Source organism: Crotalus tigris, unplaced genomic scaffold (genome assembly GCF_016545835.1).
Source record: "Crotalus tigris isolate CLP2741 ecotype Arizona unplaced genomic scaffold, ASM1654583v1 scf7180000017666.379230911805:20528666, whole genome shotgun sequence".
Classification (NCBI taxonomy): domain Eukaryota; kingdom Metazoa; phylum Chordata; class Lepidosauria; order Squamata; family Viperidae; genus Crotalus; species Crotalus tigris.
The window spans coordinates 9,483,294-9,496,983 of record NW_024096552.1 but is presented as its reverse complement, the minus strand read 5'-3'; positions in this window follow the sequence as shown (position 1 = coordinate 9,496,983).

The following is a 13,690-nucleotide window of genomic DNA, read 5'->3' as shown; positions in this document are numbered from 1 at the left end:
AATTATATCTTCTTGAAAAGAATTGTTATTGATATTCTATAGTGGGTTTATACTAATCCCTCCCCCGTGACACAATCATGCTAAATAGAGAAAGCTATATTCCTGGGGCACCAGATTTTTTTTTAAATCAGTTAAAAGAAAATATTCAATTTATGAATGATATTCAACCCATATTCAACTAATAACTTTGTAAAATTGTACTGTTACTGTTTTTGTAATGATGTTTTAAGTGAATACAGAAGGTTTATTAAATCTAGGATTATTAAATCCAAACTGGATATGAATATTAAATATATGGCTAAAATGTCTCCTTGAATCAGTGTTCAGCAGCTGTAGGACTTAAGATCAATCCATGATAAAATTCCTGACCCAGTGGCATCTGCAGAGGGCATCAAAACAAGCAAGATGGCAACCCAGCCTCTTAATGAAGACCTGTTTCTTTATATATTGCATGTGGATAACATTGACACATGTACTAAAGGGTGGAGTTTGCTATCTTTCCTGTTCTGATGCCTTCATTGACACCACTGTTCTAACAATGAAACTGTAACACCAACATCAACATTATGGGTATCCTTAAATGGTGGTTTCAAGGTGTCTCTTTCAAAAGAGAAAAAGCAGAAGATCATCTGTAGATAGCAAAGTCATTGTCAGATATTACTGCAATATTTGCACTATTCTACCACCATTTTTACTATCGTATCTTACCCTATGTATATCAATATCTACTTTCTCCATGCTGTGCATGATTTTACAAATCTTGATCAAGTTAGTTGCCTTTTTGCTCATTTAGATACAAAATGTTCTAGACTTTTCTCATAAAACAATAATTCAAACCCTCTGATCACTTTTCTATACTTCTGGGGTGGTATTATTTCTTCTCATATGGGGTGACACATGCAATAATTTTCTACATGTGGTCATTCCAAAAATTTCAGTAAAGGCATTGCAATATTTGCAATTTTATTTTCAATCCCTTTCATATTGATCTCTAGCATTTGTATTTTTCATAGCTGTGGCACATTGGATTGGCACCTCCACAAATCTATCCATCAGAAGCTTAAGAAATACATTCAGTTGACCATTTACCATTATCCTTCTCATCTGTTCTACTACCTCCTCTTATTATCATTATTATGATGTTACTTTGTTGTTTGTATGTACATTTCTTGTGTATCTAATCACACTTGGCCAAATAAAGCTACTCTATTCTGTTCTGCTCTGTTCTGTTCAGAATTCTTCACAATGATTTTTACCATGTGAATGATCTGGTATCATCTGCAAATATAGCCTACTTTCTACTTACTACTAGATCAAGATAATTTATTAATAAATGGAAAAAGAACAAATTAAGAAGTAAAAAAGCACTAGTCCTGACTAAGTTCCTTTTTCCATTGAGAAAAATCTCTATCCCTAATTAATCTCCTAACTATCCCTCCCAGAAGATTGATAAGGGAAATCTTATTTTCATCGAATTCATGCAGATTTTCCTTCAGCAAGTTTGTATGCTTAGTTTTTGTTTGATTATTGTTTCTACCAATTTATCCATATTATAAATTAAACTGAATTTCTCAGATTCCCTTAGGTCTCTTTTAAGAATTGGGGTCTTATTGACTATTTACCTTCTAGCACTGAGCCTTATTTGTGAGATAAACTTTTTGCTAGGGGAAATGCAATTTCACATTTCCGTTTGTTTAAATATTCTTGAATGTATGCCACCAGGACTCTATAATTTGTTTCATAGTTTCTCAAGATGTCATAGAATAATATTTCCCAAGCTTGGCAACTTCCAAATGTGTGGAAATGAATTCCCAGGGTCCCCAGCTAACATGTAGTTACTGGGAACTATGGAACTTGAAGTACACACATCTGGAAATTGCTTTGATTGGGAATCACTGTTCTAAAATATCTTCTTTTGTTACTTTTAGTTGTTCTGATTCCTCCTCTGAGAAGGACTTATGCTGCACCTAATGCAGGCTTAGATTTTTGTAATAAAAGGGAGGCGCAAAGAATCCATTTCTTTTTTTCTGTCTGCTGTCCCTATAGGTTTTCTCAACAACGCTATGACAAATAAAGGCAGAAGGAGTCTGCTTTGGAGTTTCTATTACTATTTTTTTCTATTAGAGACTATAGAAACAATTAGCAGCAGATAGTATCCAGGAGTAAGTCTGCTAAAGTAAGCTTCTGAAAAATTGCACAATCTCTTCAATTTGTCTCAGATTCCAGGCATATCTTTCAACTCAGCAACATCCTTCTAGTACCCATGCATTTGAAATGCCAAACTAGGAACCGGGGAGGGAAGTAATTAAGCAGCTTTCCTCTTCTAAATGCTTCATTTCATTGCTTTCAGAGTTTGCTTACAGAAATTTAGTTTAGTTTCTCTTCCCTTTAGTTTAAAAATGGGGATGGTGATGAGGTGAAAATGGGCTGCTGCTGAAATACAAGCTCATTTTTTTTAGAAAAAAAACCCATGCTTTTCCTTATGCATTTATTATCCTCTCTTCTGAAAAGGCTGTTGTTACATTTAAAATATTATCTGTGCTTTACGAAAGAGGCTTTTCTTAAATGTTTCCTTCCAGAGAAATCTTGACTTTAGTATTTAAGAGGTAAACTAAGCTAAATGAAAAGTAGATGGATTTTTTTAAAAAAAAAACCCTCAAGAATATTTTTAGCTCACACTACATAAATAACTACTGCTACATTAAAGCTGAGAGGCAAGATAATTCAGTCAAAACTGTCCACCTTGATAAGAAAATCTCTACCTAAGGACGGCATCCTAGTATTTGAGAAATGTAAAACTCCGATCTTATGGAGTGGAGCTGATGAAAGCATGTGAGGAAATGTGGGTTTCATTATGAATAAAAAGGCTAAAAGTGTATGTCAGAAAGTGTATGCCATTATCATCAAGGTTGTTGCAAGTGTATATGAAAGTAAGAAACCATAGTTTGATGATTGTTGTGTGTTACACTCCAGTGAGTGTTAATAAGGTTTGGGAAAAATGATGCCACATTTTGAATTAATGAGATCCCAGGGAAAAACTGCTCCATTAGGTGACATGAAGAACTGAGTAGGAATGGGGAAAGAGAGACATGATACAAGAGGGAAGAAGAATGGTGACTGGTGGATATCAGCTCAAAAATGGTCTCTTTGTTTTGAATGCATATAAACAGTAAATAAAGAATAAAAAGCATGTTTGATTTGATTGTTTATGATAGAAGAACACCAAAATTAGTGAATGATATAGGAGTGGTACTACATGTGAAGATAGACCATTTTTTTAAAATAATGCATCTTTAGAAAAATGGAAATAAAAATCAGGAAACCTAAGAGGGAACATTTTGTAATTGAATGATAGTGACATGATAAGGCAGGGATCTTCAAACTTGGCCCTTTTATGACTTGTGTTGGCTGAAGAATTCTGGGAGTTGAAGTCCACAAGTCATAAAAGGGCCAAGTTTGAGGACCCCTGTGATAAGTAGTAAAATTGAAACAAATGCTACAAATGTTAGCCTCCTCCCCTCAAATAATAATAATAATAATGACAATAACAACAACAACTTTATTTCTATCGTGCCATTTCTTAAGATTTTGGGCAGATAAATCCTGTGACAATGTTGAAACATGCTAAGGCTGAAAGTGTAGACAGAGTAGCTGGAGCAATATTAAAATATGGATGAGTTGCAGGCCATTCCACAGCCAACTATAGAATGGTCATGCAACTTGTTCAACGCGTGTATGAAGACAGTATCTGTGCTGGATGATTGGAAGAATGCTTCCATTCCCTATAGAATAAAAAAGATAGCAAGAATGCAAAAACTGCAGAGGATCAAGTTTATTATCTATGCCAGAGTATGTGTTTGGCAGAATTCTGGTTGGCAGCCAGACAAAGAGCAACATTTGGGAATTACAGTATGATTTATCCTTGTGGGAAGCATGAAGTCAAACGCTTTGCTCATCACTGATCATTGAGAAACTATGGATGTGAGGAAGTTGATTGAACATTGCTTCTCTCTGAAAGCCTTTGCTTGTCCTATACAGAAACATCATTGACCTACCTGAGTTCAGGTCTCATTTATAGAATGGACCTGAAGCAGGGAAGACCTATCATACTCCTGCCCTGAGCAGGACTTGCAGTTATAGCCTCAAGGAAATTACCAAGCTTTCCAGGAAATGAATTAAATCTTCTAGCATGTAATTTCCTTAGATCTTTGAAGCAGAGCCTTCTGATTCCCTAGGACAGCTTCTACTGTTTGGGCTTTACAGACCAGATAGCAACCAGCCAGCTTTGGTTGATAAGCTGGTATCAGAGTGGGATACAAATGCATATTGTATGAACCAGTAAAATTCCAACTCTAAGCGGTCTGGGCTTCAGGAGGTTTGCTAACCAAAAGCTGCTCCATTACTAACCAAGCAGCTTTTGATAGGGGGCCCACCTTCTTTATCTATTTACCAGTATTATCAATATCAAAGAACTAGGAAACTGCAAAAAAAAATGTATCAGTTCTTCCTCTTCTCTGCTCCCCCTTCTTTTTTCCCTTAAAAGACTGACTTCTTGGCCTCTTTTTTATTTTTATTTTCTTTTCTCACTCTCTCCCATGTCTCTCATGTGGCTTTTCATTCTTCTTCCTCCCCCCTTCTTCTGCTGAACTCTCTGCTCCCAAAGCTATATGGCTGTGATGGCAAACCTTTTAGAGACTAAGTGCCCAAACTGCAACCCAAAACCCACTTATGCATCGTCGAGTGCCGGGTGGGTGTGGCCCATTGGCTGGGTGTGGCCCATTGGCTCGGCGTGGCCCATTGGCTGGGCGTGGCTGTGGTGGTAACGGCAGATTGGGTGGGATTAAAAAGTTCAATCAATCAATTCCAACTTTGCAAGATCTTTTTTTTTCCCATGAGAAGTTGAAATTGACTGATTGAACCTTTTTTTTTTTTTTTTTGGCACACAGCGGCGGAGGCCTAAAGTGAAAAGGTTTTATAAAAACCAGCTGAAGGCCTAGGACTGGGGAGACGGTGCATGTGCCCACAGAGAGGGTTCTGAGTGCCACCTCTGGCACCCGTGCCATAGGTTCGCCACCACTGCTATATGAGCTTATCTAGAGAGTAAGGAAAATGACCTTGACAGAGATATGTAGGAAGTTCAACCTTGGCAGAAAACCTTTAAAAGTCCAGAACAAAATAAAATCCAAAAGTGATTCAGGCAGATGCCTTCCTAATTCCCTTATCTATGTGAAGGCAAAGGAGGTACAGCACCATCAGATTTGCGGGATTTTCAATGAAATAGTTTTAGCCTTCCTTAGTAATTGATTTCCTGGTCTGGTCTACCTAGCGGAACTGACGTATCCTATCACACTTATCAAAAACTCAGTCACTAACTCAGTCACAATCTATTTTTTTTCCTATAGGGCATTGAAAAGGACTACTATAGTTCAGAACATTGAATTTCCTAAAAATGGTAGTGTATTCTAGATTTCACTAATGGTTCCCAGGGATTGTTAATTATTATTCTGCTGCTGAAATACCATTGCCCTATTGAATGCTATTTCCTCAGTCATTAATACTTTGTCCTTCATTTCCCTTCCCATTAACTATTTCCATTGTGTCATTCTTCTATAAAATCCAGTCCCTTTCTCTGAATCATTTTCACTCTGGGTTGCAAAGATTCATAGTTCATAGCATCTCTGGAATCTTAATTGACTACATATTAAAGTAAACATCTCACTGATTTGAGAACACAGTACTAATTATATTTAGGCATTTATAAAGAGAAAATGGTTAATGAGCAAAGCTAGCAGTAAAATTACAGGACTCTGCCCCACTCTTTTGAAGCAGGAAGTAACTGACAAAAGCATTTATCTCCTAGTGCATGTATAGCCTTTGTGCATTTGATAAGGCAGAGATAGAAATAGTTAAAAAAAACCATTCCAATATTCTGATTCACAAAAGAATTCCATAAATGGTAGGAAACATAAACCAAATTGCTACAATGTTTTTTTTTTAAAAAAATCCTGAATAATACATTATTTGCAAACTTCTGGATTAATACATCAACAGAAAGAAGAACTGTGTTTTTTGGTGAGACAACATTTATTATCAATTCTAATGTGCTAAATTATAATTATGAAATCAGTATCTTAATTGGCATCTAGTGAGATGAAAACAAGCTGAACCAATGTTATGGTTGGAACGTAAGCACCTAGCTCTTTCAAAATTCAGCTTTACTCTCAAATATTAAATCAACAGATAGCTACTAAGATACAGAAGAAGTTCTAATCTGCAATTATATTCATAGCTACATAAAGAACCAATTGTTCATCCTTGTTGCGTCCTTGGCGGGAAAACAGACACGAGAAGCAGCTGGAGTTCTCAGGTTCTTTTATTCAGCGTTCAGCTTACAGGAAGATGGCTTCAGCTCAGCCCAAACGCCTCACAGCCTCTTATATAGGCAACTCCCGGGGAAATGGGTTACTTTTCCCGCGCCAGCACCCGCGCATGCGCACGGCGCTGGCGACAGCCTGTCTGGTCCCGGGCAGCTTTGCACCTGCCCGGGACTGCCTTCAAACGCCCGAGCCGTTTGCAAGGCTCGGGACATAACACCCCTTTCCCCCGGGCTAAAACTACTATCAACATACAACATTTATTTTACACGACAATTTGCTCCCCAGTGTTCCCACTGTTTACTGGCTTCTGTCTTGCCAACAAGGTTATGTAATCTTCTAGGTACTTAGGAGATTTCTTTGCTCTCTGTGACCTTCTTAGCTCTGGGTTACTGGCATAAGTCCCCTGACTGGAGGGAGGCATGAGCCTGTTCTCTCTACTGTGCCCTGGTGTCTTCCAAGGACTGTGCCACGATGCCTGGCCTGCTTGCTTGCCCACCGGGCTCGTCAGGCCAGGGCTTCTGTTGCTTTGTGACCTGGTTGTCCTACCTAGCTGTAGACCCTCAGGCCCCTTGAAGTGATAGCCACGGCTGGGCGTCTCTGTAGAACCCCCTAGGTCAGTCCAAGACCTGTCAGGAGGCTGTCTATTCCCTGAACCCCATTCTGTGTTTGGCTCGTGTGGGTTTCTGTACTCTCCCAAAACTCAGGTGTCCCCTGATTTGTGCTAGGGGTGTTGTAGTCGGGACTTGGTTCCTCGACTAGCTCTGTGTATGTTTGACCCACTGTAGGATTTGGGGTAAGGTCAGGCCAACCTTGGGCATTGTGTGCCAGCTCTCTTGCGGGGAATGATTTGTTGGGATGCCCCCGGGTATCCTCCGTTACTGGAGTGCTGTGTGATGTGTGTGGAAAGTGAGTATGCACCCGGGGTGACTCCCTGGCTGGAGTAGGCGTGAGTGCCTGTTGTGTGGGTAAGCTCCAAGACTTCCTTTTCGGAGCAATTGCAGAACCTGGGGACGAGCCGTTTGTGGCTCCCTCAGTGGCGATGGGCAGTAGCTCTTGCCCTTCCCTTTGCTCCAAAGGGTCCCCCTCCCCCCCTGGAAAAGACCCAGGAGTCTCATCAGAAAAGTCTCGCCTAGAGCGAAGTTTGTCGATGTGCCGCCGCAGGACACGACCGTTGTCCAGGGCAACCTCGTAGGAGAGAGGACCTGTGATCCTGGACACAGAAGCGGGGACCCATGTATAACCAGGCCCGTAATTGCGAGCCCAAACCGGGGCACCCACAAGTAGTTGTCTAGGTGCCCTAGGATGTGAGGTCGATGAAGGCAGTCTGTCCGGATGCAACCGGTCAAGTCTCGTAGTAAGTTGGCGCCCCCCACGAAGTTCAGCTGGACTTCTCCCTGTAGAAGTGGACGGTGTGGTGCGATAAGAAAGGAGAAAGTCAGCCAACCTGTGATGCCAGTCCCCGTAGGTGAGTCTCTTCAAGGCGTCCTTTGCGATGCGAACCATGCGTTCAGCCATACCGTTGGTGGATGGGTGAAAAGGCGCAGATGTGGCATGACGAATCAGGTTTGCCTGTAAGAAAGCTTGGAATTCGGAGGATGTGAATTGAGGGCCGTTGTCAGACACAATGACATCTGGCAGCCCGTGTGCAGCAAAAATCCCCCTCAGTACCTGAATAGTCTTTGCAGTGGTGGTGGACGAGACAGGCACAACCTCAAGCCATTTTGAATGGCTGTCAACAAGGGACCAAGAAGAAGTTAGAACTGGCCTGAAAGGGACCAGGTAGCAATGTGCCACCCTAGACCATGGGGACTGTTGTTTCCTCCCATCTATGACAGGAGCTTGGGGCAAAATATCTGGGCGAGATCGTTGAACATGTGGCATGCGTGTACCTTAGCATCAATATCTTTATCTAAAGCAGGCCACCACAAGTGGCTGCGTGCAAGAGCCTTCATACGAACAATGCCAGGATGACCCTCGTGGAGGGATTCTAAGACCCTAGTCCTCATTGAGGTGGGAATGACAACTCTGTTTCCCCAAAGCAGACAACCCTGAGAAAGGGACAGCTCGTTCCTTTTGGACCAGAAACTATGAAACTCAGGACTAGGGCAGTGCTCAGGCCAACCAGACACAACCCAGGAACGGACACGTGAAAGTGGTAGTGCGATCGGTACCTGTTTCAGGGGTGGTAACATCCTGCACTAAGAGGAAGCTCGGGTAAGGCTTGGATTGAAGAATGTTGACAGCTGGCGCGTCGGCCATCAGCTTACTACTGCGCAGGGCAACATACTGAGGTCATCAGCATGCACATCTTCTTTCCCAGGCTTGTGGAGTAATGAACAATCATATGCAGACAAAAAAAAGACCCCATAAGCATTCTAGGGGAAATGATGTGGGGAGTTGCACGTGTGGTTAACAGTCCCGCAGAGGCTTATGGTCAGTGAAGGAAGGGGGGGGGGGGGGGGGGGGTGGGGGGGGGGGGGGGGGGGGGGGGGGGGGGGGGGGGGGTGGGGGGGGGAAACCGTGAAATGCCTGCCATATAGAAAATCGTGTAATTTTTTAATTCCAGCAACAACAGCCAGAGCCTCCCTGTCTATCTGAGCGTAGTTGCGCTCGGCAGAAGACAATGTTCTGGAGTAGTATGCAATAGGAACCTGAGTTCCATCAGACATGAGGTGACTCAGGACAGCTCCAACCCCGTAGGGGGATGCATCACAAGCGATGCACACAGGAAGAGACTCGTTGAAATGTGCAAGAACACTGTTAGAAGTGAGCAAGGCCTTGACTTCTTTAAAGCAAGACTCATGTGCTTGTGACCACAGCCACACAGCTTGTTTGTCTAGTAGCCTGTGAAGAGGCTCAGCTACACTAGCTTTATGTGGAAGAAAAGAATTGTAGAAATTCAGGAGGCCTAGGAAGGCCTGAAGTTCGGCCTTAGACTTTGGCCTGGGTGCTTCTAAAATAGCAGTTAGTTTGGATTCAGCAGGATGAATCCCAGCAGCATCAATTTTGAATCCAAGAAATTCAGTAGAAGGCACCCCAATCTTGCATTTGTCTTTTCTGAGCTTAAGGCCTGATTTCCTGAATCTTAACAGGACAGCCCTAAGCCTTTCAGCTAGAATGTGTGTGGAGTCTCCTGCAATCAAGACATCGTCAAAGTAGGGGCAGACCCCTGGTATACCTCGTAGTGTGTTTTCCATAATGCTTTGGAAAATCCCAGGAGCGGCATTCACTCCAAACTGTAGCCTTTTTACCTTAAAGGCTCCCCTGTGGGTCACAATAGTCTGAGCTATAGCAGCAGCATCATCAACAGGCAGCTGTTGATACGCTTGAGCTAGGTCAAGCTTTGCAAAAACGCGCCCCCCCTGAGAGAGGCAGGATGTGACTGACACAGGAAAGGCTAGGCCATGTGCTGCAAATCCTTTTGAGTGTGATTTGTAATCAGCACAAAGGCGAATGTCACCCATTTGCCTTTAGAGGCGTGACAATGGGGGTCTCCCACGGGCTGGAATCAACAGGTTCTAGGAGTCCCTGTTGGATTAGTTTGTCTAGTTCAGTGTCAATTTACTTTTTAAAGCAAAAGGGACCCTTCTTGCTTTAATCCTAATGGGAGTGACAGTGGGGTCTAGCTTTAAGGACACAGGTGGTCCTTTGAATGTGCCCAGCTGGGGGCTGAAAACATCTGCAAATTCTTTGCAGACTTCCTGTAGGTCGCGTGTTTGTAAGCTGTTGAGTCCTGTGACGTGTATCCCCAGGGCCTCAAACCAATCGAGTCCTATGAGACTCGTTCTTTCACCCCCTACTACTAACAAGTCTAGTGGACCTTCAAAACTCGTGTATTGCACGTTAAGGGTGGCCTCCCCCTTAACACACACTCTTGAGTTCTGAAAATCAGTTAATACAATATCAGAAGGCATTAACTTGGCCTTAGTCCCACTACTGGAACAAATCTTCCTAAATGTATGCAATGAAATGATGGAAAGGGCGGACCCTGTGTCTAGTTCCATAGATAATGGAACCCCTTGTAGCTTCACGGTGAGTGACAGCTTTTTCTTCATGGGCTTGTGTGTGCCTGTCCTACAAATGTTTCTACGCGAAGCGCAAAAACCTACCCTATTCTGGCTGGGGACTCTGTTACCCTTCAGGCGTTCTTCTTGAGGTTGTGCCTTTCGTCGGCCCAGACACACAGCTGCAATGTGCCCTAGTTTGCCGCATGCCCGGCAGGTAGCGGAGCGGAACTTGCAGTCGGTTCTCCTGTGGCGACCTCCACAGCCGATGCACTTGAGCGGAGCTGAAGAGCTTTCCTTCTGATTTTCTCCCTTAGCGGGGTGTAGACGGTCGACTTCTTCGTCCGGATCCTCCTCGGAGTTTCGTCGGACGTCTTCTTGGTGCACGGACGCACCCTCTGCACTGCTTCTGATCGGCGGCATGTTCTTGACGGCGCCGCCTGCTGCTTCTTCCGCGGTGGCTTCCCTTAAAGCGTCTTGGAAGGATAATTCTTCCTTAGCGAAAAGTAAAAGTCTCTGTTGTAGCTCTCGATGCCTCAACCCGCACACGAATCGGTCCCTCAGTCGTTCCTCGAGGTCCTTGAACGCGCAGGGCTTGGCGGCCTTCCGTAACGCGGCGATGTATTCCTTGGCTGACTCCCCGGACCGTTGATCCCTCTGCTCGAAGGTGTGGCGCCATGAGATAACGGACACCTTGGGGTGGAAGTGGGCCTTCAGCAGCTTCTTCAGGTCTGCGTAGCTTACAGACTCTACTGGAACAGGTGCTGCAAGGTTTTCTGCGATTTCGAAGGCGTCTTGGCCGCAAGCGCAAAGCAGGGTGGCAGCCTTCAAGCTATCTTCCCTCACTTGGTTTGCCTTGAAGTAGTTCTCCATTCTGTATACGTAGGACTCCCACCGCTCTGGATGTGAGACGTCGAATTCCGCAAGCCTTCCGATTTTCGCCATCTTCGGATCTTCAGGAGACGGGTCTATCAGCCAGCCTACCCCCGAATGCGCACTGGAGTGGCGGGCAGCTGCTGAGTCAACACCGTTCCTCTTCCGCCGCTCAGGACTCCTTGGGTAAGCTTACACTTTTTCCTTTCCAGGTAGTGCAAGGCATCCCACCTTCGTCGCCAGTGTTGCGTCCTTGGCGGGAAAACAGACACGAGAAGCAACTGGAGTCCTCAGGTTCTTTTATTCAGCGTTTCAGCTTACAGGAAGATGGCTTCAGCTCAGCCCAAACGCCTCGCAGCCCCTTATATAGGCAACTCCCGGGTAAATGGGTTACTTTTCCCGCGCCAGCACCCGCGCATGCGCACGGCGCTGGCGACAGCCTGTCTGGTCCCGGGCAGCTTTGCACCTGCCCGGGACTGCCTGCAAACGCCCGAGCCGTTTGCAAGGCTCGGGACATAACAGTGGGAGCAACACCTCTGGCTGGATTTCAGACAGAAGGAAGCAAGATGGCCTCACCCTTGTGCCTCAGAAGCCAGAAAGAGATCAGGGTCCATGACTTCTACCCTCAGGAAAGGGGACCAGGCTGTACAAAAGAGGCTTTTCCACCCACAGGGCTTCTCTCCTCTTCCATCTTGCCTGCACTGTCTCTCAGAGAGGCTGAGGAAACAGGAGCAGTTCCTCAGCCAGAGACGCTGCTGAGGAGAAAATGGTGGGAAAAAGAAAGGCCTCTAGTAAATGGCAAGCAACACACTGCTGAGGAGAAAATGGCGGGAAAAAGAAAGCCCCCTAGTAAATGGCAAGCAACACATAACATCCCTGCTCTCCGGGAGCCTCACTTGCCACTCAAATGGCTCCGAAGGAGGGAAAAGTTTTCCTTTTTGGAGAGTGAGAAGTCAGAAGAACTTTGAGGCAATTGGTATTTCTGATTTTTCAGATTTCATTCCTGCTTTCTGAACCACTTTGCTCATTCAAACCCTAACCACCAGATCTTTTCCATTTCCCTTGATAGGAAACTTCTGGAGATTTAGAAAGTTGCCTTTCAGAGACAACTTTCATGAAAGTATGTCTCTTCTAAATATTTAATCCAACAAGAAACAGAGAAGGATATTTGGAACACTTGCAATGATGATATTTTATTTCACTGATATCCAATATTTTAAATATTACTTCAGTTGACTAGTTCCATGTCTTTTATATTGTCAGCTATCATAGCAGTGTCATCAACATAGTGAGGGTTACTCCTGTTTATTCCTGTAATTTGAAAATATTTCTTATCTTGAGGTGGATGAACAGAGGTATGATGTTGAGATCATGGGAAGTGATAGTTCTGCTCTACACTGCATGGTCGTACCACACCTGAAACAGTGTCCAGTTTTGTCATTGCAAGAGAAGAAAGTGCACAAATAACTGTGTGGAATCAAAAGGCAGGACAACAGGCAAATGAGGAAGGCTTGCTGCAGTGTTTATTAAACAGAATGTACTGGGAAGTGAGAATGCCTTCTCTGAAAGAAAAGTGAGACACCCTGCCAACAAAGAGATGCACTCATATATATACATTTCAGAAATATGGAGAGAAATTACATAGGTACAAGTAATACATATTCATAAGTAATAGCATAATATATCTCTGGTTACTTCCTACCCTTTTTTATTTTCAGAAAACAATAGTCTTAGTGAAGAAAGAAAAGTTTACATCTTGAGGTACAGGGAAACTCATAAGAACATTCAGAGAGAAAACTACAATAGGTCACTGTGAGATAGATGTTGCAAGCCAATTCTTTCTGTTTCAGTTTGTCTTAAACTGTTCCCTTCAACTGAAAATTGATTTACCCTACAACTGCAAGAGGCTATATAACAGAATAACAGCGTTGGAAGGGACCTTGGAGATCTTCTAGTCCAACCCCCTGCTCAAGCAGGAGACCCTGTACCATTCCAGACAAGCGGCTGTACAGTCTCTTTTTAAAAGCCTCCAGTGATGGAGCACCTACAACAGGCATGTCAAACTGTCGGCCCATAGGCTGGATGCATCATGCCGAAACGGCACCCAACCCATTGCCGGCAATGGGGAAAAAGTCACGATATGGCACACAATGTCACGTGACGTCGTGAGTTTGACATGCCTGACCTACAGCTTCTGAAAGCATGCTTCAGAATATTGAAAGCCTTCAGATTATTGAAAGCAGGATATTTACGTCTACAGAAAACATAACCCAAAGGCAAACTTGAAGAAGCTTAGTTGATTGTATGCAAGCAGTCATTAGGATACAGCGGTTTTAGGATACAATAACATGAATGAATTTCAAGACAGGGCACAAATATTAAGGGGAAAAGATAAAGTAAAAATTTAAAAGGAAAGATACTAATACTCAATGGATT